This window comes from Ursus arctos, unplaced genomic scaffold (assembly GCF_023065955.2).
Source record: "Ursus arctos isolate Adak ecotype North America unplaced genomic scaffold, UrsArc2.0 scaffold_1, whole genome shotgun sequence".
Lineage (NCBI taxonomy): Eukaryota > Metazoa > Chordata > Mammalia > Carnivora > Ursidae > Ursus > Ursus arctos.
In genome coordinates, this window is record NW_026622763.1 from 23,280,185 (window position 1) to 23,306,918 (window position 26,734).

Sequence of the window (26,734 nt, forward strand, 5' to 3'; positions counted from 1 at the left end):
TTATTGTTCAGTGGTATGTTGCTAGTGCCTGTGGTTACATGTGGAACATAATAAGCCATCAACAAATAATTTTTTAATGAATGGAAGTATCTCACTGGAGACAGTATAAACTCTAGTCTTAGACTGCCTGATTTTGAATTCCAATTTCAATACTCTCTAGCTTTCTGATCTCAGGAAATCCACTTAACATTTGTGGGCTTAAATCTTTTCATCTGAAAATGAAAATAATATTTTTTATCTTATAAATGAATTAATATACAAAAGGAATGTAGATTGGTGACTGGAGTATAATAAGCACTCAAAAGTTGTTAGTTATTGTTATTTAAGAATTAATCACAAAAAGATATTTTCTCTGCTTGTTTTGAGATTATTTTTATCAGTTTTTTTTCTGAGTTCTAAGAATTATGTTAATTTCCTTAGAAAAGGAACAATACAATGATAAATATGTAATAAAAGAAACCCATATATTGAACCTTAAACTCAACATAAATTATTTTGTGCATAATTATGTGTGTCAGAATGCTTGCAACTCCATATCACAAATTACAAAAAAATTGCTTTTTTTCATGCTTATTTATATATTTCAATTTTCTGCCCTCCTTACTTTCTATAAAATCTATCAGGTGAATTGAAATAAAAAACACATGCAAATATTTGGCAAAATATAAACATAAGTAAAAATTCAAGATCAAGGGAAACACAAATAAAAATGCAATGGCAATAAAGACTAATAGAGAGTTTATAATTGTCTTAATATTACCTCTGAGTTGACTAGAAATCCCTTCACAAAGCAGTGATCAGTTATACAGTTCTTTTATTCATTCACAAACAAATATTTAAAGAGTACGTATTATGTTCAGTATTAAAAAGTAGGAAGGATAACAGTTCTCCAGGAGAAAGGATTTTCCTAACCCTGAAATTCTAAAAGTAATTTATCACAAAGGTTATTAGAGGACGTGAAAGAAATGCAATCAGCAATATCTTCGACATCTTTGCCATAAATGCAGTAATCGATTTCATATGTCAGTTTCTGGTGTGACCTTTGACAAAAGCTAAAAGCAATAATCAAAATTTGATCATATTCATATTACATTATGCTAATATTATGAGCATCAATTAAGTGAAATTGGGTATTTAAAAGGAAGAAGCAAACATAATATCTTGTCAGAGTCCTTGAAGCAGGATTACAATAGAAATAAAAACCACTTCAATAAACACTTATTGACTGTCTACTATGTACCCACACTTGGGATAAGTGCTGAGGTTTTGAAATTAATGAATTAGAACACTCATCTATTCTGCTTGATTAGAATGGACTTCATAGAGGCCAATGACTTTGAAGAAGTGGTCATTTTAATTTGATTTAAAAAGCACAATCTCATTTAAAAAAATGAAACATTTCTTTTTCTACACCATCAGTGATAATTTCCAAATGCCACTTTGAAGAATAAAGTATAGATTCCCCTTACCCAGATATAGATTATATTTATATCCACCATTTAAAAACAAACAAACCAACCTAAATAGAACAATGACAACAAAACAACACAACCCTACTCTTTGAATCCAAGAATCTTAGAGTTGTTCTTGGCAATGTCTCCCTAATGCATGATGAACCCTTTCCAAGATATCCTAAAATATGGTCCCCCAGTCCTTGCCTGAACATTTTCAAAGGAAAAAGCCCACTATTTTGTTATGTTCTTTGTATTTGAGTCAAAAGTGGCCTTTCTGTTTGAATCAGTTAGGGTGAGTTCAGTTGCTAGTAACCCAGTAACAATGGCTTCAGTAAGATTATGTGGTAGACAGGTTGACATGATTGATTTCATTAAAGATCTAAGTTGTTTTGCTTTTTTGTTTCATATTTTACTCTATCATTCTCAGAATGTTTGGCTTCACTTTCATGCTTGTGTTCTTATAGTCCAAATGGCTGTAACAGCTCGGGGCATCATTTCCAACAGAAGAGAAAGTCTTATTATTATTTGTTCTTATCTGCTTGAAAGATATTTAGATATGAAAAATAATATTTATTTTATGCCCTCTAAAGGCCTTAAACACTTCTAATCTAAAGTTGATAGGCATCCGGGACCATCAAGGGAAATAAACAGTAGGGTGTCTTAGAGCATTGACAGCACACTCACATTCTCTGTTTTAGCAGTAACTTACTATGTAACTGATGAAGGGAACACATTCAGTCACTGCTCAGATCCACTCCCAAAAGATTTGTAGAGCCTGTGCCAAAAGTACATGTAAATGCTCACCTTCCATTATATCTCAATATTTAAAATAATGAATCAATCTATCAAAGTGTTAAATAAAACATGTACTATTCTATTCTCCTTCCCAGCCAGGGAGCCTCTCTTGTCTCTGTGATTATCGGTTTCTTGACCTTACTCAAACTTATGGTACACAAAACTGTTTTGTTGAACTCCCTCTTCCAGGCTGTTCCTAGCACCCCTGTCAGATCACTGCATCCACAAGGTATGTGAAAGAGGAACTCAGAACCAAGGACAGATGACACCCTAGTTGTCTGCTAGTTCTACCATTGTTAGGGCTACCTTATAAAGGCCCATAGTTCTTAGCAGAATCCCCTGGATTTCACAATGATAATACATGAAAAAAACTGTATTTTACATAACACTGCCAGTGGGACATAGCAGCCTAAGATCAAACATAATATTTCTCTAGTAAAAATGAACATTCACACTAAATAAACTACACAGAGCCTCACATCTACGGGGATCAGGTTTTGCTGACAAAACAGTTCAGGTCATGTCAGGCTTTGCCACTAGAGTAAGCAATTGAAAACAAAACAAAACAAAACAAAAACTTCTGCTTTCCAGAGCTTTTGAATTTCAGAATTGCGTTATAAGTGGTGATAGATCTCATAGTCCGTAGTCTCATGCTTCATTCTCCCTTCTGATTACCCCCCTTTTTCTTTATCCCTTTCTTCCCCTACTGATCTTCCTAGTTCTTATGTTCCATAGATGAGAGAAATCATATGATAATTGTCTTTCTCTGCTTGACTTATTTCAGAGGGGAGGGGGTGGGAGAGTGGGATACACTGGTGATGGGTAGTAAGGAGGGCACGTATGGCATGGTGCACTGGGTGTTATACACAACTAATGAATCATCGAACTTTACATCAGAAACCAGGGATGCACTGTATGGTGACTAACATACTATAATAAAAAAACATTAAAATAAAAAAAAAAGAGGTGATGGATCTGTAGTATGTCAGGCACTTAGCTCCATACTTTAAATATATTTTATGATTTAGCACATTACATTTTTAAAAGATAATTATAATTATCCTTATTTTACGTATGGGAAAAGTAAGGTTGAGGGGGATTAAGTAACTAGCCAAAGGAGCTGTGATTTAAACCTGTTTGCCTTATTCATCCCGCCAATGTGCATCAGACTGTCAATAATGCATGAAGAGTCTGAGGTAGATTCCCCTGTAAGTTTCATAGAGAACCTTTCCAGAATTATCACTATGATACACTGAGACCCATCCTTCTGACGTTGCAGTATCGTCCAAATCTCCATTCACAATGAGGCCACAGATGAGAAAATGAGAGGTCTTAGAACATTTCTATGACATAATGTACTTCCTTTCAGCATTCTTTTAAGAGAACTATGACTCACTAAAGATTCCATGCAGTGACACAAACTGTTGGATTAATGAGCAATTTATCAGTGATTTAAGGAATATTTGCCTGTCAAATCAGATTCGCATTGTATTGTAAGTGTCTTCCTCTCCCCAGAATGCAAATATGTTTTTTATGATCCTTCTCATGCTCTGCTGCTTTGATTCCAAGGGTTATTTCTATTCACACCCTTAATGACTAGTCTTGAGGAATGTATATTACTAATGAAATGCACATCAGTAATGTTAAATGTGACAGAACGGAAAAGGTCATCTTCTTTCTCTTCCTCCAAACAAATAACAAATCATCAATTGTTAGGATATAATCTTATGTTTTTAATTTGTTTGTTTGTGTTGGCTGTGGTTGATTTTCATCAGTGCATTTTTTTAAACGTTGATCTGAATTCTGTCCTTGGAATACACAGATGACATTTTGGGTTCACTGGCAGCATGACATAATTGTTCTGTGATTCATAGGCTCTCTTAGGACTCTTGCAGGTTCATGTGGCTGAGTGATCAGTTCGAGTCAATGACGTGTGATTGACAGTGTCAGATGTCACCATTAAGCTGCAGCAACAAAAGTTTACCTGTAATTTTCAAGTTTATTTTTCCCAAGCTTTCCTGGGACTTATTTTTATCTTTTATTTTACTCCAGGATCCAGAAAAATGTCTGGGACAAAATAGAAATTTTTGATAAATGAATGAGTCCCCATTGCCTGTTTCCCCATCTATGGATAGTAGCTATAACCTTGACCTTTCTAGCCCTGTGCTATATCCTGCCTTATGGCCAAGGAGATGGCCTATTCATCTGTGAGATGTCACCTATAGTATTCTTGTTTTAAAAATTCGTCCCTATGCTGTAAGAGGAGGTAAAGCATTTTCCAAATTATCTGTGATTTTGGTAATTGTTCACATGAAGACTAATAATTTTAGGGGAAAACCCTAGCTTAATGTAGCTTCAATTATGGGAAAGTCCCCAAATGGCTTTGCCTCCTTCACTCTTTAAATTTATCCTTTCAAGAGTAAAACAGATTAAGGCAGATCCCTTAGCAAGGATCAATCCCAATAAACCAGACTTAACAACAAATTTAGCATGTTGTTTTCATTTTTCACTAATTCTTTTCAAAATTAGAGTAGGAAAAGAAATAAAAATAAGTATCCCTCTGTCTAACACAAGACTGTTGATTATTTTTCTTAACTCTTTAGGATTTTATATAATTTTTCTTATTTCTCTCCACCCAACAAATATCTAGTCTGGTTTCCTTTCCTGGGTGGTCAGTTGATTTTATATTCTTTTGTTGCTCATGGACTATGCCTATAATTTTCTCCCAAATTTGAACTCCTGGCAAAGTGACTTTGGAGCAACATCAAGCGAATGATCAGCACCAACACATCCCAAATCCTGGAAGAAATAATTCACATGGCACACCTGCCCATTGGAGGAGTGGTCTGTCGGTAGGTTTTCTTTGTAGACAAACAGAAATAAATTAAATGAGTAACTAGGAAGGCCAAACATAACCGCCTCTTCACAAGGCATATCTTAAAATATTGGTCTTAAAATAAGGCCTTTTGTTTATTTTTACCCACTATACCTAAACAAGCCAGGCACTTTGCTATTGCAAATGAAATAATTTACAGAAAATACTACTAAAGTAAATATTACCATTTCTTCTCCAATTGTTCTTATCCATCTTTCTATTGTCATCTCTCTAACAGCATTGACTGCTGGCATTTGTATCCATGGATTTCAATTTGAATCCAAGCCTCCTCTTCTGGCCTTCATGTTTTCCCTCTGCCTTGAATTCTTCCTTCTCTTTTACTTCCTTTCCAATACTCCTTGCACTTTTAATACAAAATTATGGTTTCCAGTGGCCAGTGAAGTTATCTAAAACTACTTAGCATGTATCAACATTTTCTTTCTCTGCATTTTGTGGTTCTTTACTTCCTGTACCTGATTTATTCATTCACTGGTTCTTTCAATAAATGGTCATGAAATTCCAAGTACAGTACTACACTTTGAGCATATAATAATGCATAAAGCTCAATCACTGTCCTGAAAAATCACACAATCTAATGTCAGAAACAGATAAACCTGGGCTATGAACTTCCCAACTAACCAGAAGTTTCTTTGAGTACAATGATTTTTTTTCGTTATTCATCATGGTTCCATGGTATCCGTGGCATCTATAATTCTGGAGAGGACGCAGTAGGTTCTCAATAAACATTTGACAACGTTGATGTATGAAAATATTAATGAATAAGATGCCACGATGGTGAAGTGCTGCTACAAGAGAGAAGTTTGGAGGAAAGGAACCGGATGGATATGTAGGGACTCAACAAAAGCATCTCAAAGAGATATTAGACTTTAACTGGATGCTCAAATAACAAGGGACAGTGACTAGTAGTGAAAAAGAAGGATGTCCCGAGAAATGACGAAGAGACACAAGAGAATAGCGCAACTTTTGGAACTGTGAAGAATTTGGTGTAATTCTCTCCAAGCCCAAACCTACCCTACATTTCTCATAACAAACTCCCAGATCGCCTTAATACTGAAGGTTTTGTAGTTGCTGTTGTTTATATTTAAAACAGATCCAATTTCTTTGCTTGAGAGTCATGCTGATATCAGGTCATAAGGAGTGAGTAGCTCTAGGTTACAAATCAGATCATTCTTGGGGCGCCTGGGTAGCGCAGTCGTTAAAGCGTTTGCCTTTGGCTCAGGGCGTGATCCCGGCGTTTCGGGATCAAGTCCCACATCGTGCTCCTCGGCTGGGAGCCTGCTTCTTCTTCTCCCTCTCCCCTGCTGTGTTCACTCTCTCGCTGGCTGTCTCTCTGTCACATAAATAAATAAAATCTTTAAAAAAAAAAAAGAAATCAGATCATTCTAGTTATAACACGATATACCTTTAAATCACTGCATGGCCTTTGAAAGTTAACTATTCCTCTCTATGCCTCAATTTTCACACAAATAAAATGAAAATGTTGCAATACATACTCTCTGAGGTCCTTTTCATCACAGAACATTCTATGATCCTTGACTCTTAACTTCTAAAATCACCCATTTTCAATAGGCTGAACAAGAAAGAAGGAAAATACAAAGCAAAAGACATTAGGAACATATCACTGAGATAACATATTAAGAAGGCTGTAGTACTGCTTTCTCAGGAAAATTGAAGAAAAACAAAGGGTATATATCTGGTTATGAATAAGTACAGTCCTTTTGGGAGACATGAGAGGTTAGACCAGAGGACCTTGAGTGTTATGTTACTATGTAACTATTTTCCCCCTAGGAAATGTAGAAGCAGCTACTTTTCCCATGCACAACGTTTAAATAAAGGAAAGAACTTGTGAAGTTAATGAAAAACCAAAAATTATAATTATTACAGTGCCTAAAAAGATCAAAACAAATGCCCTCAGGAATTTAGCGATGCTACATGCATCTCTCTACCTGATTGCTTATGTACAGCTTTAAAAGACAAGCATCTCCACGAAGGCAGTGAGACATCTGGCCTTGAAGAAAAGGGCAGTCCAGGACATGTGAAAACACTCATTCAGTGCCACAAGCAAGCTGCCTCCACTGTAGTAACCAGTCTGAGTGTGTAAGAATTCTTATGATTTGCTCAGCTCTGTCTTGAGCTGCTACCATGGCAACAGACATGGATAAAAGAGGATAAACATTTGATAAAAGCAAATGGGAAAAAATCCCTACCTTCAGGGTCCAATATATATGGTGAGTTTTGTAATGGGAAGCTTTCACTGCATGAAGCTTTGGAAGGAAAATCAGTATTGAGCAATAAGCTCATGGAGGGTCCAGCAAGTTACCAGAATGACTCCGGAGCCCGGGAAAGCAGTCCGACATTCACTAATGTATACATGTTCTAAGAAACCACTCTATGCTAACCCTGCTTGGAGCCTTGGAGAATGTCGCTAACACACATGCTGCTAAATTCCCGATCTTAAGTGGAAAGAGAATAAAAAAACAAAAACAAAAAGCAGTCAGCTAATTAAAATACAGACAGTAAGTGACAAGTCCCATAGAAGCTGTACCAAAACAAATCTGTACATTTTAAAAGGGGAAAAACTTTATTTCGACTGAGGATAGTGGGAGAAAAGCAGAGGAGAAGTTACATTTGAGTCAGTCCTCAAAATATATTGTAAAATTAAACCCTTTATAAAAATAATGTGCATATTAGAAGTCATATATACTGATTAAATATAATCTCAAAAATATGAAAAAAAATAGAAGGGCAAAACATTTTATGGCATCACCAAAGTATAATTACTGTCTAGCATGTTGGTATATTTACTTCAGGACTTCTTATACATAATAATATTTTATTATGTAGCTTATCTTGACTTCTTTCCTTGTCATTCTTCCAAAGCATCTTCCCACATTTTTCCATAACCTTAATGAAACTGATTTCTTATGAATGCATTATTAATAGACCCTGGAGTCTCTTCTCCATTAGTGGCTGAGGTCTCTCTGAGGGTCCCAGAGTAATAAAGAGAAAATAAAGACCAATTAGTCTTGAAGACTCTAAGAAAACTTTATTATACCCTTAATGCCCACTGGCATGAACAGACAATGTGGCTTCTAAACCCCAGCTACATGGAGTAAAACATTTTTCCTAATAATATATCATCTGAGTTTCAATCAAGACTTTATTTTTTTCATCTTTATCGGTTCAACCCCATTATAAAATCTATATCCCACATTATTTAGCAAGGGCCATTAGAAGAGAGAAAGAAGAGAAGCTTTTAATTTTCTTTGGATTTCTCATCCAATGTTCTTATTGAAGCCTGTGGCCATGAAAACACTGGCTGCATTTCCAGGCTTCTAATAATCAGATGCCCAGGACACTGAGGTATTATGTCTACTTTTTCTAGATGGGAATCTTGGAGTCAGTACCCACATGTCTAAATACGACTGTGCCAACTTCTGATTCAAGTTGGCAATGTAAAGGTTATGTAAAGAGTTCTGGTCATCAATTCCAATCTGTACACACAGATTGTGTGTGTGTGTGTGTGTGTGTGTGTGTGTGTGTTGGCAAAGATTGGAAGGGGACACTTTCCACGCCATCCACCAAGTACTTTTCAGACATTTGTGGGGTGTCCTACAATTTAACTCAGTTTGACACTATCTACCTGAAGGCAGTGTCAGGTCCCACAGGTTAAGGGCTCCGTCCTGTAAGATTCTCTGCCCCCACCCCCACTTCAGACACCAATTGTAAGTCCAGGTTGTCACCTGGGATTCTGACCAGCCCCCCACAGGTGAGAGGTTCCAACAACTCTCTTCTTGGTTTTGATTAAATTGCTAAAAGCAGCTTTTTTATAAAAGAACCACCACTTTAGTATAAAAGAACATAACTGAATAACACCATGATGGAAAAGATGAATAGGATCAGATATGGGGAAAAGGTGTGGAGTTTCTATGCTCTCTCCGAACCAACCACTTTTCCAAATTTCCACGTGTTCACTAATGTAGAACCTTTCCAAACTTTTTGTTGTGGATTTCTACGGAAGCATCATTACATAGGCATGACTGATTAAATCACAGGTCGTTGATGATTGATTCAAACTGTAGCTCCTCTCTCCTCCCCAGAGGTCAAAAGAACAGGACGGAATGGTTGATTCTCCAGGCAACCAGTCCTCATCCTTAGGTGCTTTCCAAAAGTCACCTCATTCACATAGCAAAACACCTTTATTCTCTCATCACTTAGGAATTTCCAGAGGTTAGGAGTTCTGCACCAGAAATGGCGATGAAATGAAATATATATTTCTTATTATCAATCACATTACCACATTAGGCCACACCTCTATTCTCCAGAATCACTTCACTATGTATTACACAAAAACAAGAAACAGAAAACTCACCTTTGATGAAAGTACTGTAACTTGTACTATATAGACAGCAAATGGAAGACTGGTAAACGGCAACTAACCCAAGTGCTTACGAGGAAAGTACCAAGGAGGACATCATAGATCTCTCCTCCGGAACCCCTTTAAGAGTTAGACACTGTGGACTCGGCAATTGCTGGTACTGCAGAGAGTAGAAATGAGACGGTGCTAAAAACTAAGAGTTTGAATGGCTGTATATGAAGGCCTGGCTGGGCTCCCAGTCTTTGTTGCCTCACCTTCTAGACTTGATTTTCTTTTCCTTGATTCCCTGAATCAAAGGGACTTCTGGCTTGGGCTATCAGGCATTAGAGGGAAAATTGGAGGCTCTTTTTGGAAACTGGAGCTCTGAATATGACTCTGTCTACTGATTAGTGAAGCCTCCTAGCACTTTTTTCACACAACTCTGGAAAACGAACAGCACTGTTGATAAATACCAAGAAGAAGGACAGGAGTTTCTTTTCATAAGGCTTACTGGTACTGACATTTGAAGTCCGCTGAGCAAAAAGCTGCTGGCCACTGAATCACTGTGTAATGAATCCCTCCTGCTCCCTGTATCAACACCACCAGGTCACATGGAGATTTCAGTTCCGGCTCTTCACAGTGACTCCTTTCTTGCATATGAATGGACAGGCTATTTCCAGAAGGAGATAAAAGTGTCCCTGTACCTCTTGGTGGACTCTTCCCTTGCCAAGGATACTGTCATGGGCAGCTCTATGTCCTCGGTACTGCAAAGTCATGCCTTCATCTGGGAGCATCCTGCTGTGTCTTTTGTTTTGTGAGACCATCTTCATAAGTTCTCATTAAACAATTCACTATCCTCTCACTAGGTTAGAATTTCTCAATCAAATACCTCATGATTCTGTCTTGACAATCTCAAAACAATAACACATTTATTATTTAGAATGTGGATGTGGATGCCTGAAAAAATATACTAGAAGAGTTGAATGTGATTGTACCTGAGGGTGGGATGCAGTAGGGAGGAGAGGAAGGACAATTGTTTTCTTTAAAATCTTTCATAGCTTTATGACTTTTTAAAAATGATTTGCATCTAATGCTTTCATGCAGGAGAGCAGGGGACCAAAAGAGGGGATGAGCTCAAGACAGTATAATTTAGGTTCTTTTTTTTTAAGATTTTATTTATTTATTTGAGAGAGAGAGAGTGAGCAAGAAGGAGAGAGAGAGAGAGAGAGAGAAAAGGAGCAGGGGGAAAGGAAGAAACAGACTCTCCACCAAGCAGGGACCCCAATGCAGGGCTCAATCCCAGTACCCCGGGATCATGACCTGAGCTAAAGGCAGATGCTTAACTGACTGAGCCACCCAGGTGCCCCTGTAATTTAGGTTCTGCATAGAAAAGAGATTAATGGTAAATAAGATAGCTATAAGTGCCAATATTAACAATAAAATTTAAATGAAAACAACACACTGGAGCAATGTTTGTGAATTATAGACCAAATAAAAAGCAAATAGCATATATGTAGGTATATTTTTATATTAAATATTTAAAAAATAAAAATAGGGAGGGCAGAATAACTTAAGAGTGGAGAAATTTGGAAAAAACTACTAGTGTCTGATAGTGAGAAAACATAAATTCCAATAGAGGGTATCCCACAAAACACCTGACCAGTACTCCTAAAACTGTCTAGGTCATCAAAAACGAGGATAGACTGAATGTGCCACAGCCAAGCAAAGTCCAAGAAGATATGACAAATAAATGTAGTGTGGTAACCTGAATGGGATCCTGGAACATAAAATGAAAATTAAGTAAAAATTTAAGATATTGAATAACTATGGACTCCGGTCAATAATAATAATTATATATCTGTATTTCTTCAATATTTGTAACAAATGTACCATAATAATGTAAGACATTAATAAGAAGGGAAAATGACTGTGAGTGGAAACTCTCTGTACCATCCTTCCAATTTTTCTGCAAGTCTAAACCTTCTAAAAAAACAAAATCTATTTTTTAAAAGGCAATAGAAAGATGACAACTTTCTATTTTGATACTTTTCTATCTGACAATTTTGATAATTAAAAAATTGATAACAGACATGAACAGGAAATTTATTCTAAGAAAAAAGGCATATTGTATTTGAATAAGATGTTTCATTTTAATTCTAACCATAGAAATGAAAATTAAATTTGCTTGACTTTAAATAAAACAACATATACCTATCAAATACCTTTAGTGAAATGATGACATTGTGGGAAAACAAGTAGTTTCTTTCTTGACTAGTAAGACTGAATTCAGGAGGATAAACCAGCATTTAAAATACAAATATCCAATATCAGTCATTCCTTAGGGAAATAATTAAGGCTATATTTGTGGACTCAGATAAATGTATATTCACTGACATGCTTTGTGTGATTTCAAAAGATTGGAACACACATTAATATACAATAATGAAGATTTGGTTTTTGTGTGTGAAATATTCAAATTAGTGAATTTCTATCTATGTCTGAATGAAAATTGTCATGTGCATATATAAATATGAATCATGTGTGGATTTTGTAGCCTAAATCCATTTCCTTTTTTTCTAGATTAGGCAAATTTTCTAAAGGGAACTACTTTTCTCCAATCTTCAAAGTTGTAGTAGGATGATGAGGGTATTCTGTTCTTCTAAGTCAAATCTTAGGGAGGAGTATTTTAAGCCACGTGGTGAAAAATAATTATTCAGTGGCACACCTTTCATCTTTTCTTAACCAAATGTCTGTTATCGAGTTAGGTTTACAGAAAGTGATTTATGTTAGGTTTACAGAAAGTGATTTATGTGAGTAGTTTCTCAAGTCTTCTAAAGATGGTACATAGCTAATACCATTCTAGATACAGAGGAAAAAAGTCAATTTATTATATACAGTGGATATTTGATGGTACTAGGGTCCAACTGAAAAGAACTGCATCTGTTCCTGATACACAGTCATCCTGAATTGTCAGGATTCTATCTTTTCTATGATTCTTTATTTATTCTTTCACTTTTCTCAGCTCCCCATAAATATCCAATAAATATGTGTTCTATTTAGGTTAACCAGAGTAAGTTTCTATTGTTTGAAAGAAACAGAAATTGCACTTCTAAATGTTTGAATGTTATTAACAGTAATGGCCCTGGACATTGGGAGTATAAGTATTTTATACTCACACCACAATCTTCTATGCCTATGAAGCTCCATGTGCATGGAATTTCTTTCTGTAGTTTGAGTTCATGAAGTTTGCTTCTCTCTCAAGGCCTTTGTTTTTTCTGTTCAATGTGCCAGTGATACTTTTCCCCCATGTCTTCATAAAGAGCCTCCTTCACATTCAAATATCATTTCTCAGGAGACCTTTCCTTACCACCCTTTCTAATTACCCTTCATCTCTCCCTGCCTCCCTACCCGTTTCCACATTGTCCTGGATTATTGTGTTTGACAGTCTTTAACTCTACCTGAAATTATTTTGATATTTACTTACCTTGACTATCCTCTACTTCTCCCAACAGAACATGAGTTCCATAAAAAGGGACAATTCATAATGATAAAGGGGTCAATTCTCCAAGAAGACATAGCCATTCACTAAGACTGTTGGAAATTTCAATACCCCTCTATCAGTACTTGACAGATCCGGCAGGCAGAAAATCATAAGGATATGGTTGAGTTGATCAGTGCTGTCAATTAACTGATACAATTGACATTTATAGAATACTTCATAAAATATCAGCAAAATACATATTCTTATTAGTTCATAAGAAACATTCATCAAGACAGACCACATTCTGAGCCATAAAAATCACCTTAATAAATTTAAAAGAATAGAAATCATAAAAAGTATGTTCTCAGGCCACAGTGGAATTAAACTGTATATCAGTAACAGAAAGATAGCTAGAAATCCCTATACATGTTGAAATTAAATGACATATTTTGAAATAGCACATATGCCACAGAAGTCTTATGAGAAATTTAAAAATATTTTGAATTAAATAAAAATAAAAATATAATGTATCTAAATTTGTGGGATGCAGCAAAAGCAGTGCTTAGAGGGAAATTTATGGTGCATGCATTTATATTAAACATACATATTAGAAGTTAAAAAAGACGTAAAATCGATAATCTAAGTTTCCACCTCAGGAAATCAGAAAAAAGAAGAGCAAGTTAAATCCAAAGTGAGCGGAAGAAAAGATATAAAAATTAGAGCAGAAATCAATGAAATTGGAAACAAAAATCAATAGAGAAAACCAATTAAATGAAAAATTGGGCCTTTGAGAAGTGAAATTGATAAGCCTCTGGTTAGTATAAAGAGGAAGAAAAAGAGATGAGACAAATTGCAGATAATAAATGAGACAAAATATAAGTCCCATTAGAATTAGCCCATTATATATTTGGGCAAGGGCTGTATTTCATTATGTAGAAAAATCCTCTGCACATAGTAGCTACTCCATAATGTATGTTGTATACAAGGGAATCATTTTGATTATCAGAATTCTTTATTTTTCTATAATAAAAATATATTATTTTTAGAATTTTAAATAGCGAAAAATATTCTGAGTTAAAAAAAAAAAACACTAGTTAACAATGCAAGTTAGAAGCAACATTGAAACAAAGGAAAGATTAAGCAAACTGACAATTGGTAAATAGACAATTTTGCTTTCCTTTTTGTTTTAAGAAATGCAAAAATTCGAGGAAATCCACATCAAATTATCTTGATATGAATAAACTCAAACTAAGGCCATTGCCTTTATCTGTAAGTATTGAGATTAAAGCAATGAAGTGACTATATGAAGGAATATCTGCAAATAGGAAAAAAAAGAATAAAAATATTTCACCTGTTTATCAGGGGAGAGGCAGCCAGGAGGTTAAAAAAAAAAAAAAAATGATGTGTAGAGATCTGATTTAGATGAGGGTGAGTTAGAGGAGAAAAAATATACTCCGAGGGCTACTCTGAGCATGGAGATTACCATTGTCCTTGGGTAGAATATTGAGAACATAATAATTTCTAGGATGCCATTAGTGTATCATTAAATCATCTAGATATGGGGTTCAGGCAAAGTAAAAAATGGTAATTTGAGAAAATAGAGCTAGATTATAAAATTATAATGAGATAAAATTTGGTTTAGAAAAAAAATTACAGTGAAGGGGTGGAGTGTAAATGTTTGTGGTCAGAAGAAATTTCAGTTTCTGGACCACTTGTAAGCGTCTGTGTAGACTACCAAGGACATCACAACAGTACCTACAAGCAGGGGAGGGGCGTGGTGGAGGTCGGGAAGGATTTGGGAGGAATGGAACTGGCAGAGGGACTTGCTGAACAAGCTGTTTTAGCTCCGGAGCCAGAAGGGCTCTTCTCTCTTTTCCTTACCTGGGGACACACGACCCCAGGCAATCTCCTCAGGCAGCTGTCTGAGAGGTACAGTGTCCTTTCTTCACAGTGTCCAGAAACCAGAAAAGTTTAAAATTAATAGTAAGACACATAAAAGTAAATATAAAATAAACTTTAGTACCTCTGCAATATCCCTGGTCCCTTTATTTGGTCCTTTTGTACCATAACCACATTCCTTTATGGTCTGCTTTTGGCGACGTAAGAGTTGAAAGATTCAGAATTTTTATAAATTTGGATTTTTTTTCTCTTTCTTTAAACATCATTGAAATATTTTTTCCCCTTGAGGACTTGAAGCATTTGGATGGGAAACAGACAGTTTATTTTAATTTTCATATAGTGAATGATTATTTTAAGTGCACAGTTTGATGAGTTTTGATGAATGTAAATACCCATATAGCCACCAAGCTAAGCAAGATACAGAGCATCTTCAAAGCCCCAGAAAGTTCCCTTGTGCCCCTTTTCAGTTGATCTCCTCCTCACCCTGCCTCTCTCCCATTCTGAGATAACCACTGTTCTGATTTCTATCACAATGTATTAGTTTGCTACTCCTAGAAAGTCATGTAAATGAAGCCATACACAATGCAAGAGCTTCTTGCACTCAGCCTAGTATTTTTGTTTTTCTTGTTTTTAAAGATTCATCCATGTTGTTCATATATTACTAGTTTATTCTACTTTTTTGGTAATGCTTTTTTTAAAATTAAAGTATAGCTAATGTACAATGTTATATTTGTTTCAAGTGTACAACATGGTAATTCAACAGCTATATGTTACACCGCGCTCGTCACAAGTGCAGCTACCATCTACAACGCTATCACAAAATCATTGACCATGTTTCCTATGCGGTATCTTGAGCAACTTTATTTCTCAGTAGTGTGTTCTGTTATGAATTTAGTACAATCTATTTTTGCACTTACCTATTGATAGGCATGTGTGCTGCTTCTTTTGGGGGCTTATCATAAATAAAGATTTTATGAACATTTTTGGGTGAAACTCTTTGTAAAAATTTGCTATCATTTCTCTTGAGCAAATATTTAGGAGTAGGAAGGCTGAATCATAGGGTAGGTATATGTTTAACTTAATGGGACTCTAAAATAAATGACATTTTATGCTCTAATGGTGAACAGAATAATGGCCCATCAAAGATGTCTATGTCTTAATTTTCAGAACTTGTAAATATGTTACCGTGCATGACATAAGGGATTTTGCAGATGTAATTAGTTTAAAGATCTAGAGATGGGGCAATACCCTGAATTCTGCTGTGGGCCCAATGTAATTACAAGTAATGGCAAGAGAGTCAAAATCAGGTAGAGGATATTTGATGAAGAGGTTGGAGAAATGCACTTTGAAGAGGGAGGGGAAAAGAACCTTGAGCCAAAGAACGCAGACTGCTTTTAATTTAAAAAGTAGGAAAAGTGAAGAAACAGATTCTCTTCTGAAGCCTCCAGAAGGAACACAGTCCTGCCAATACCTTGATTTTAGCCCTCTGACTCCATAACTCTAAGAGTATAATTGTGTATTGTTTTAAACCAAGTGGCATTGTCTTAGAGCACCAAGAGGAAATCAGTACCCACTACTGTCAGTAATATATGATAGTTGAATTACATCTCACCAAAACTTGCAACTGTCATTCTGTGTAATTTTAGCCATTCTAGTAAGTATAGAGTTGTATCTCACTGAAATCTTAATTGGCAATTTTAACTTTCTAATGACTATTAAATTTTAATATCCTCTTAGTGTTTTATGAAATTTCACAAATTTTCTTCCATAAAGTGTCTGATAAGTTTTTAACCATTATTTTTATTGTATTTGCCTTTTTATTATTGAATTGAAAGAGTCCCTTGTGTCATCCAGATACTAGTATTTTATGATAAAAGTATTACAGATATTTTCTCTAAATGTGGCTTATATTTTTATTTTCTTGATGAGTTTTGGTGAACAGAATATTAACATTGATGAAGCTCAATTCATCTTTAGCTGTTACAGCTAATGCTGCTATTATTCTAAGGAAATCTTTGCTACCTCAGAATAAAAATATATTCCCTATGATTTTTTATTTGAAGATTTATAGTATCAGCTGTATGTTTAGGTGTATGATCCATCAAATCAAATTTTGTGTATGGTTTGATGTGGGGTGTTGAGGTTTATTACTTTTCCTAAAACTAATCTGTTATTCCAGAACCCTTTGTTGAAAAGACTTTTCTTTCCTCATTGAATTACCTTGGCACTTTCATTAAAAATTGATTCACTATGTAAGTGTGGTTCTATTTCTGGACTCTCTATTTGGTTCAATTAATCTATTTTTGTCTATCCTTAAATTTTTAAATATTGACAGTGTTATAAACTTATTTTTTGCAGCATTTTTTGATCAGTGTAAAATTTTAATTATTTAGAAGTCTAACTTGTCAAGTTTTTTTCTTTTATGGATACTGCTTTACTTTTTTATCTTATCCAAGTAAACCTTTTCTATTCAAAGTTTGCCTATTTTTCAGAATTCCTTAGAGTTTTCTATGTAACATCTCATCATTTATAAATAAGAGTGTTTTATTTCATCCTTTCTAAACTTTTAAAAAAAAATTTAATTTTTTTCTTATTTTATCCCATCGGATGCCGTCTCTAGTACACGGTTTAAAAGAAATGGTGAAGGGAGATATCCTTGCCTTGTTCCTAATTGTAGAAACCTTTAGTATTGCACCATTAACATTTTAATTATTGCGTGTTTTTCTTAAGATACCCTTTAATATGTTGAATCAATTCTTTTCCATTCCTAACCAGCTGTAGGAGTGTATTAAAGATGAATAAGTGCTGACTCTTTGTCAAATCCATGTTTCTCTGTTTATCAAGATTACCGTAAGAATGTTCTTTTGTCTACTAACATGATAAATTATATGACATGATTTTGAAAGTTAAATCAACTTTACATTCTTCTGATAAACCACACTTGGTCCGCATATGTTATTCTTTTTATACATTGCTGGATTTAATTATCTAATATTTGTTGAGAAATTTTGCATTTTTATTTTGGTTATTTTGTATTTTACTATTTTTTATATTCACAAGGAATACTGGTCTGTAATTTTCTTTCTCATGATCTTTTTGCCAGGTTTTGTTATGTGATATGGCCTCACAAAACATGTTGAGAATAAATGTCTCCTATATTTTGGCAACAGTTTGTATAAGTTGAGGTGTTTTTTTTTTTTTCTCAAATGTTTGATAGATTTTGCCAATAAAAATATCTGGGCTGGAGCTAGAGCTTTATTTTTGAAAAGTTTGATTGTGAATTCAATTTTTTAAAATAGTTATGAAATGATTCACATTTTTAATTTTTCATCTGTATGTTGTTTTGGCGAACTGCACTGTTCAAGGATATTATCTGGTCCATCTAGGTTGTTGAATTTATGGCATAAAGTATTTTATAATTTTTTTGTGATCCTCTTTCATGTTTGCATAATCTTAAATGTTCTTTAATATATTTGTTTCACTTTTGATACTGTGAATCTTGTATATTGTATCTTGTATATTGTGTATGGGTGTACTTTCATCAGTATTGCTAGATGGAATATTTTATAAATATCAATTAGATTAAGTTAATTTACAGTGCTATTTAAGTGCTGATTTTCTGCTGTTTTGATTTACTAATTATTAACAGAATGAGCTTGAAGTCTCCAGAGTACTTGTAATTTTGTCATTGTGTTGTTGCTGCCAGACTTCAAAATGTTTGCTGTTTCCTTTTCCCTGTCAAGACCATGTGGAGATCTTTCAAGATCCTCACTATGAGAACTTGATCAGTTCCTGGAGAAAATGCTTATAAATGTATATGCCCTTCCTAAGACTGCAACTCCCAAGAATTTGTCACTCTTATACTAATCTACAATCAGCCTCCAACAAATTTTCAAAAAACTATACATATAAGTGTTTCTCCCATTTTAGTTTCCAGCAGCTTCTTTTCTAGGTAAGTCGATTTCCATTGCTATATTCCTTTGAAGGAATTGTTTCTCTAGATGGAATGGTAATATTTTCTCTGAGACTACAGTCCTCTGATGAGTCCATGGAAAACCTTGAGTTTTTATTTTTATTTTATTTTTTTTAAAGATTGTATTCATTTATTTAACAGAGTGAGAGAGAATGAGTGGGGGGGGGGAGGCGCAGAGGGAGAGGGAGAAACAGACTCCCCACTGAGCAGGGAGCCCAACACAGAGGTCAGTCCCAGGACCCCTGGATCATGACCTGAGCTGAAGGCAGATGCTTAGCCAACTGATCCACTGAGGCACCTCCTTGCATTTGTAATTTATACATTTTTTTCTTGTTGTAAGGTCAGAAGTGACATGTTCCAAATATTTAGTTGTCAAAGATGCAACTAGAAATTCTTAGTTACCTTTTAAATCATTCATTTTAAATATTTTTAAATGGAAAATATTTGATATTTTTCATGGATTTATTCTGTCTGGTGCTCTTCATTTCTTTGTATAAATTCAAATTTTCACTTGGCATGGTTTTCTTTAGATTTAAAAACAATTGATATAGTGTAGGTCAGCTTGGGATGAGTTCTCTTAGCTTTTTTTACTTTTTGTGGTATTTGTGATCATTCTGTTTGGAGGTCATTGAGAGTTTTGAATTAGTAGATTTATACAGTTTTATCATTTTTTTAAATCATCTCTCTTCTCTTTTTTAGAATTTGATTATACATTTGTTGGACCTCTTCATATTTCTGCAGGGGTCATGAAGGCTCTGTTCCCATTTTGTCTTTTTTTCTGTATGTGTTTTAGTTTTTGTACGTTCTATTGCTAGATCTTTAAGTTTGCTGATATTTTCTTTGGAAGTTTATTAACTCCTATTTCTTTACTTTACACATTGTATTTTTATATTATGTTTTATGTTCTTTCTTAAGCTTCCATCTCTCTCCTTATTCTTTAGTCCTTATACATATTTTTAGTTGTTTGAAAAAACTGCTCTGTTAGTTTATATCTCTGCCATGTCTACATTTGTTTCCGTTGACTTAGTTGTTCTCTGGTTATGGGTTACATTTTCCTTATTATTACTAGAATTGTTTTTACTTGACATTGTGTATTGTGACTATTACATTGTTGAGTGATACATTTTGTTATCTTTTAAAAAAATATTAGACTTTGTTCTGACAGGCAATTAAATTATATACCAAGCAACTTGATCTTTTCAAGTTCCTTTTTAATTTAGTATGCATAGGAAAGCTTTTAAACCAGAGCTAATGTAGCACTACCAACACATGAGTTTCCAGGATCTTTACTGAGCACCTTTTATAATAAACAAGGCATGCCCATTCTGATGGGTTAGAACTCAGATTCCCCCAACCCTGGGGAAATCGTTTAGTTTATTGCTTCCTTGTCATTCTTTTCTTGGCCTCATGGAGTTTCATTCTGAACATGCACAGCATACAATTTAGCAGTCAAGTCAGAGGGAACCTTGACCAGTTTTCTTGACCTTTTTCTCTATTTAGCAACCTCATTTTTATTACTCTGAAATTTTAACCACTTTATCCTCCTTGAACTCTGATCTCTTACTCCTAAACCTTGTGAAATTTCCATGCATTCCTTGTGTTAACCTGCACTGTGTTCTGAAATGTATTTTCAGGCAGAAAGCTAGGGTAATTATAGATCTCTTCCTCTCAGGGATCAAAGTTCTGCAATGACTACTTTCCGATGTCTGAAAGTAGTTGTCTAAATATTGTGTCTAGTTTTTTAGATGTTTACAGCAATAGGCAAGACTACTCTAATTACTTCTGGATGGTCAGTAGCAGAATTAATATAGCTATGCTGAAATTCTTGTCTGTTAATTCCAAAATCTGGGTCATTTATCTGATTTTATTGACTATTTTCTTCTACATCATGTGTTGTTCTGTTTTGCTGTGTATCTTCACGTCTGATAGTTACGTATTTTATATTGAGTACTTTACGTGATGGGCTGAGGAGACTGAAGTTTATTATTTCCCTCTAAATTGCTTTGAGTTTCATTTTAGCAGACTGTTACTAGTGAGTTATCTGGAATTTATTGAGGCTTGAATTTAAGTTATACCTTATATAAGTCAATCGATTTGTTTGTTTGTTTGTTTTGTTTTTCTGTTAGTCCTAGGAAGAATCCCTTAGTTCTGGAATATGGGTTTTAATTATAAGACATGACCCTTCTGGGAATTCAGTGGAAAGTCTGATGTGGTTACCAAAGCCCTCTAGTTTGGCATGAATTGAACATAAAAATCTGTCTCCCCAGCAGCCATTAGCAATTCAAATCTCTGGTCATATCTTTCTTCCATTAGAACTGCTGTTTCTCCAGGATGGTATGGGATCTCATCCTGTGTGCAAACAATTCAGATGTCAGCCACAAATTTATGTGTGAGTTTATGTGAGACTTTATGTTCACACTTTATAGATTCTTCTTTACCCAGGAATTTTGTCCCTGAAATTCTACCTACAAAGGCTGCCATAAATTTCAATATCTGACTACCCAGTCCAAGAGGACTACAGCTTTCTGCTTGATCTTTATCCACTGCATACCTTGTAGACTGGGCGTTTCCCCAAGATAATCTCACCTAGCAGGATTTCCTCATTCAAGCGTCTCACTGTATCAAGTTTTGCCTATTTTTGCCTATTTTGGTTGCTCTTCAGTGCCTTTTAAGTCTTCTTTTACATATATTGCCCTGAGTTGATAACTGTTTTTAGATGAAAGATAAGCATGATACAAGCTATACAAAGTATTACCAGAAAGGGAAGAAGACTGATTGATTAATTGATTTTAGGTTAGTTGGACTCTATCAGATAATCAAATGTATGGGTATATCTTATACTCCATTTGCTTATTCTCTTTTCAAATATGTAAGACTCCTGACAACTGGTACAATGGGAAACCTTTCACATTATATTCAGCATGCAAGTTCTTTAGACAAATACGTATTCAGGCACTGGCTTTAAGAGTTCTTTAGGAAATAATGAATATTAGTGATTCAATAACATTTCTCAAGATGAGGAGTTAATAAATTAGCTGACAAGTAGAAATAAAGATGTCTGTGAACAGACCAATGCCATCCATGAGTTTACTTTCTTTATTAAGTTCTTGAGCCCTGCGAATACTCTCTAGGCATTGCTGAACATACTTGTGCTTTCTTATTCTCTCCCTTTCATTCATCTAGCTCAAACTTATTATGTGTCTACTATGTGCCAGTTACTGTTCCAGGTGAGACGGATTAACTGGTAAGAGTGAGCAAATTGAGAATATACATGAGAATATGCATGAGAGAGACAGACAAAGAAACTAAACCAATACAGCTGTTATATCAGGCGTGCACTATGAAAATAAGGTGAAGTAGAGTAAGGAGCTAGAAAAGCGACAGAGTGCTGTTTTAATTGGTCAAAGAAGGAGACGATATTTAAACAGAAGTCTGGCTGGGAAAAAATGCAAGTAACTGGGGAAGAGTATTTCAGGCACAAGAACAATGTGTGCAAAGTCCTTAAGGATGGATTGTGATTGGCATGTTCAAAAATAATTACAAGAAAAGTGAGACGGAGGAAGAGTAAATAAAGGGCACAGTGGTAGAGACCAGAGACGTAGACAAGGCCTAGAGGATGTTGGGCATGTCATTTAGATTCTTTTTTTTTTAAGGTTTTATTTATTAATTTGAGAGAGGGAGAGAGAAAGAGAGAGAGAGAGAACGAGTGGAGAAGGGCAGAGGGAGAGGGAGAAAGAATCTGAAGCAGACTCCACACTGAGCACTGAGCCCAACGCCGGGCTGGATTTCATGACCACAAGATCATGACCTGAGCAGAAACCAAAAGTCAGATGCTTAACCAACTGAGCCACCCAGGCGCCCTCATATTTAGATTCTCATAAGTGACATAAAGTCAATGGAACACTGAAAACATGACAGTGATATGATCTTATTTTCATTCTTAACAAATTACTCTGGCTGCTGCATGAAGAATGAACTATACATGAAGAGCATGAAAAGATTATTTTCCTTAGAAAGTTAGTTCTATAGCAAACTGGGTCAAAGTGGGAGTGATGCAAGACATAAGTTATGGTCCCCTCCACCCAAGGAGAAAAAAAGAAAAAATCTCTTAGCGTGTTTCAAGGGGCCACATTCTTTATTTTTTTTATGACACCACATGAGAGTCAAGTCAATGCATGGCCTATTTTAAAAGCACCAGGGCTCAGAAATCACAATAGCAATGTGCATCTACTAGAATATAAAGTTGCCTTACCGTTCATAGAACTTTGAGTAGGTCTCCAGTTAAAAGAGCAACAGAAAAATACATTTGTGTTATTAAAGATACAGCATGCATTTTAAAGCTAACAACATAATGAGACACATATGATGATTGTCCTAACACAGCCCCTTTGGTTTAGTAAGACAAGGAAAAGTTATCTTCCTTGTGTTGTAAACATTATAAGGTTTCCACATGGATGCTTTGTTTTTTCAACCACTCTTTTTGAAATCTCATTGAAACTTGACCCTGAGAAGTCTGATTCTTGGTTTCGGCTTAACATTTAGTTTGGCATCTACATGGGGTAGAAACTACTGTGTGTGGAGATCTGTCTGACATCGTTGTTTGTGATAAATGGTTTTTATAAGCAAGGAGACAGGAGGAGTGGCATCAAGCTGGTGCAGAAACCACTTATGGAATCTCCACTGGTTCTAAGCACAAGAGGAGCGTCATAGGGAAATACAAATATTCACTCTAAGAAAAATACAGTCTTAATTATTAATCTTAAAAAGAACAAACATCAGTGATTCTCCTATGTCAAAAATCCAACTGGTCATTTAGCACCATATAGAAAATACATGTTGGGGACCGATCTTTTTCCCTTAGTTTTGTTCTTCTGATTTCAATCCAATATGTGGTAAGCTATGCTGTTTGGAAGCATCATCTAATTATTGGTTTATGCAGATTAGATATTTATCTGTGAACTTTATTTCAAAGAGCTTAACTACAGAGTGGTGAAATGCTCAGCTATTGTTAATGGTAATGGCTGCTATGGGGAAGAGAAGCTGCTGAGAGGAACTTTTACAGTGTTTCTCCTGCAGCTTCCCTGCTGGGAGCAGAGGAAGCATTATCTGGTCCCCAGGGAGAATCTCAGATAAGACTGTTGGGGTAAGGGTAGGCTATGCAAAATTTCTATCTTATCTTCTCTCTCAGATACTTCATCCAACTTCTCATCAGAGTGTCACTTTGAACTTTTCCTCACACAAAAGGGACATGGCAGTTGCTTTCTTTGTGGGCGAAGATTTTCATAACAGAGACATGGTTTGATTATTTGTCATGGTTTTTTATTCTCTAGCCTGATGGAAAAAGGGTGCAAGTTTTACTTTTTCATAGAACAAACAGAACTGGGAGTTTGGCAAATTATGTAGCAGATTTTATGTAATTTTTTCAGTTCTATTAGATATTTCTCAGTTACGGTTTTTTCTTCCTTTAGAGTCCATGAAGGGGAAAAGAGATGTGTTAAAAGAATACACCCAAATCCTTATTAAGGCAGTAAAATAATGGGAACTTGCCACAAGAAATGCTGAAGAAAATGCGCTACAGATGGTCCCAAACTTACGATGGTTTGACTAACAATTTTTTGACTTTACGATGATGTAAAAGCAATGTGCATCCAGTAAAAACCGTATTTCAAATTTTGAATTTTGATCTTTCCTCAGCTCGTGATAGGCATCCGATCCTCTCTCGTGATCCTGGGCAGCCGCAGCCAAGCCCCCACCCCCACCTCCACCCCCACCCCCACCCTCACCCCTGCTCCTAGTCAGCCACGTGATCACGTGGGTAGACAGAGGATGCTTTTATCACACACCGGCTTTTTTTTTTTTTTCTTTTTCTCTGCACCATTCTATGTCACACACACAACGGTTCTGTTTTTCAGTTTCAGCACAGTATTCAATAAACTGCAAGAGATATTTAACATTTTATTATAAAAAATGTTTGTGTGATTTTGCCCAACTGTAGGCTAATATAAATGTTCTGAGCATGTTTAAGGTAGGCTGGGCTAAGCTACCACGCAGTTACGTGTAGAACATCCATTTTTGACTTATGATATTTTCAGGCTTGTGGTGGGTTTATCAGGATGTAACACCATCGTAAGCCATAGAAGATCTGTATATATACACAAAAAGTCTAATGAGAGATCAGAAGGATGAAAGAAATTAAAAATAGATATGATTTTTGTTATCTGCATATATATATATATATATATATATGTTTTTTCATTTAGCTAAATATCTGTTCCCCAACTCTTTCACGGTTCACAAGATAAGGGAGGAAAGCAGCTCTTTGCTGCATGCTAAAGAGGCGATGATTTTTGGAAGGAGGTAAAGAGAAATACATCTCTTCCTCCCTCTTGTTCAGATAATGTTTAATTATTGGGAAAATCAAGCAAGTAAGTAAGTACCAGCTTTAAGCTTCTTCCGGCCTTACTACCTCGAAATGGGTCTCCTAGATGAATAGCATTAGCATCACCTGGGAGTTTGTTAGAAACACAGACTCTCTGGGTCCTCCCCAGACCTAATGATTCAAAAGCTCTGGAGTGGATCCAGAAATCTGTTTTATCAAAGTCTCCATGGGATTTTTACACACTCTAAATTTTGTAAAGCTCTGTTTAAGTGTGTGTAGGAGCCCAAGATTCTGAATTTATAACAAGTTCCCATGTTACGTCAACGATGCTGGTCCATATACCATATTTGAGCAGTAAGGTTCTAATGGATGTGTATATAATTCTGGAATTTTTTCCCTTTTTTCTCCCTTCCGCCCACCCCCCTTTATTAGCTTTCTACTCCACATCACTCTGTCCTTGCTCCATATATGTGCATCTAGCTTATTGAACAATTGGAATCCAGCAGGCTACAAATATAAAATAGTTTTACTTTTTCATTAACTGCTGCCTTCAGACAAGCTCTTCTGAATCTCTCTTTCCTGGATCCATAATGGCATTCTGGATAGATATTGTAGCTTTCTGGCCATTTTTAGCTATTAAAATGACCATGTCAAAGCTACTTAAAATTTCATTGTCATCTCTCACCCTCTCAACTCATACTTGACCTGTACCCAGGGTCCAATAGGTAGGAGAATTAATTTGATTGTCCCTCTCGTCTTCTAGTTCTCTGTCATTGGACTCTAGGATGAGAAAATAAGTAAAACGGCCTCCTATAATGGGTTTTGTTTCAGTGATATGAGAGAATCCCTGGTCTCATGTGTCTTTTTTATGGACATTTTCAGAGAGGGAAGTCATTGGACTGCCTGCCTTCGCTTCTGTGCTCTTCAAAGGCACTAGATGTCTCAGGTGCTGTGGAGTTGCTGATGTCTTTTTCCCAGACATGTGATAACATGGTCCCTTATTGCTCAACTGGTGTGGCCTGTTCCAATAAGCTTCCTCAGTACTTTCTGGAGAGAGACAGACATAAGACTCTGTGTGTGAACCAATTCTAGGAGATACACATATCAGGTACACAATAATTTTCTCAGTGTGCACTGTTTTGGCATTAGAAGCTTGGAGAATCTGGGGCCTTCCACAGCTTAGCCAATATCCAGCTACAGAGTGAGACATCTGGTCTCTCCATTTCTGACTGAATTTCTGGTGACCCCTCTGAGGTTGACGGTATACAAAGTCAATGTTTTCTTTTTGATTCTTTTCCTTATGCCCACTTAGATTATATATATTGGTGTGGGAGCAAGAGGATGGACTGAAGGTTGAAGATAATCAAAATCATTTGACAGTTTCTTAACAAGCACGGAGGGATTCGCGCATGTCCTTGTAAGCTCTCTACAGAGAATATGGTTACTTCTTTGACCTTATAATTTGATACATAGATGTTAATTGCCAGACAACTGGGACTA